Source organism: Kryptolebias marmoratus, linkage group LG23 (genome assembly GCF_001649575.2).
Source record: "Kryptolebias marmoratus isolate JLee-2015 linkage group LG23, ASM164957v2, whole genome shotgun sequence".
NCBI lineage: Eukaryota > Metazoa > Chordata > Actinopteri > Cyprinodontiformes > Rivulidae > Kryptolebias > Kryptolebias marmoratus.
Window position 1 is genome coordinate 16,037,287 of NC_051452.1, and position 2,087 is coordinate 16,039,373.

General features: G+C 38.7%; 2 protein-coding genes across 2 annotated transcripts in view; one reads left to right on the forward strand and one right to left on the reverse strand.

The window, feature by feature from the left end:
* tac1 (tachykinin precursor 1) overlaps nucleotides 1–2,087 on the forward strand; it is a 27,059-nt gene that overhangs the window by 16,800 nt on the left and 8,172 nt on the right. The gene's annotated exons all lie outside the window — the stretch shown is intronic.
* Nucleotides 1–2,087, reverse strand: part of asns (asparagine synthetase) — a 44,242-nt gene that overhangs the window by 5,680 nt on the left and 36,475 nt on the right. The gene's annotated exons all lie outside the window — the stretch shown is intronic.

Sequence of the window (2,087 nt, forward strand, 5' to 3'; positions counted from 1 at the left end):
ACTTCTACGACACTGGGTCTAGCTCAACCCAGTGTGTTTCCTGGATTCTAAGAACCAGACAAATCCTGTGTTCCAGGAATCCTCCTGTTATCACCCCCACTGTTCCCAAGTTCTGGCAAAAACATCCGGACATAACTGGCAAAAACAACCGGACATTCCTAACAAGGCCTGATGAACTTCTGCACTCTCTATTCTCCTCCACAATGGTTACCAATACCAACCATGGAGAAAATAGCTAAGAAACAAAAATTTCACCAGGGCAGGAGTTGATGCATTGGTGAGTGAAATGGAGAACAGTAAAAATAACATTTTTGGGACCCACAGTAGTGGCATTACAAATAAAAGGAAGCATTGCGAGTGACAACACATCGTTCCCACTATTAATTCAGTGAGTGGTTTGCCGGGGTAACAGACGAACAAGTTGGTAAATGCTGGTCCTAGAAAGCCGGAATGCTGGTTTCAAGTCAGCATCAGAAAAAAACAATTCTAATGCCGGTCTTTTATAATTTACTATGGTATACCGATTTGCTTTTCTTTGTCCCTGTGAAGAAAAAAATAAATAAATAAAAATGAATAGTGCACATATGACTAACATGACATCTCTTGAGTATCTTCAACACGTTCCATTGATATGATGAAAATCTTACAAATTAAATATAATTTGGCTTTTGCTTGTCTGAGCTGTTTTTTGTCTCTTACTACTCAGGATGTTGATTTTTTAAATCCAGATAAATTGTAATAAAATGTTTAAGACAGTAATGGTGTGGCTTGATAGAGTACAACCATGTATAACATTGAGAAGGTTGCCTAAAGAAAATCATGGATCATCACTTGGTTTATAAATAAATATGTATGTGTATATATAGACATATTTCAGGAACTTTATCACTATGTGAAACTCATATAGATTAATTAAACACAGATGTGTGTTTGAAAGCCTTTACCTCTGTTAATTATGATGATTTTACACTTACAAGTAATATGAATATTTTATATTTATATATAAACTAACCAGCTTTATAAATTGGAATCTGGTGAACCAATACATTTCTTTTTCAGTGTCTATAACAAATCCTACTTTTGTACTGGTATATAATTCAAGTATAGGTACAGGTAAAGGGTAAGACGTACCAACACAGACAGGCAAGCCAACAGGTAACGCCGCCTCCTCCTCTGTATTTTGGCTTCCCTTTCTCATATCCGCTGCCTTAACTCCGCAGCTCTCTCTTCAGCTTCATGATAAATCATTCCTGCCACTGTAGCTAAAATTATTTGCTACATTTTTTGTATTTTTAAAAGGATGCATGCAATGGCAGACGCAGGGTCTCAGGATGTTAAATTTTAGTTGTAAGTCGTTGGTTAACCAGACCCTCCAGGATTTTGCGATGTTGCGATGGCAACTATTAACGCAAAATCAAGCAAACCCCGCGAAATTGCAACTTTGCCCAAAACACCGCAACTTTCCCGCAACTTTAACCAAAATAACCCCAAATAACTCATGAAGAAGAGATGTGACGTCACATTCTGTTAACATCAGAATGCCGGGAGCATGCAGGAGCAGCGACCGAAGCTGAAATGTGCGCTAATGCTTCACATTCGCCCACAAAGATTTCAGCAAAACACCTCAGTGAAGTTAGTTTTAAGTTGTATGTTGGATATTTCCGCTCCGCGGAGTTAGGGGCGTCTAGCTCACGGCTGACTTAGCCATCCCTAAGTGAACCGCGTGACAGAAGGGGCAGAGAACGGCTGGCGGACATTAGCGCTCCTGTTTCAGGTCAGCCGTGAGCTAGACAACGCTAACTCCGCGGAGCGTGAATATCCAATATCCACTGTGGAATTAGACAAAACCAAGCTTTCACTTAAACAGCATTTAATCATAAGAAGAGCAGCAGTTCTGCATAAAATCTAAATGTTGTGGAATATAGGGCCTTGTATTTATTCTCCCAGGCTTTATTTTATGTTCGATTATTATATCTTTATCATTTGTGTTTATCACCATTTTATATTTAGTCACCATTTTAAAACCTTTAACAAGTAGTTGCTTAGTTTATCTGGAAAGAGAGGTATGTGTTAGAAGCCCTGGATTT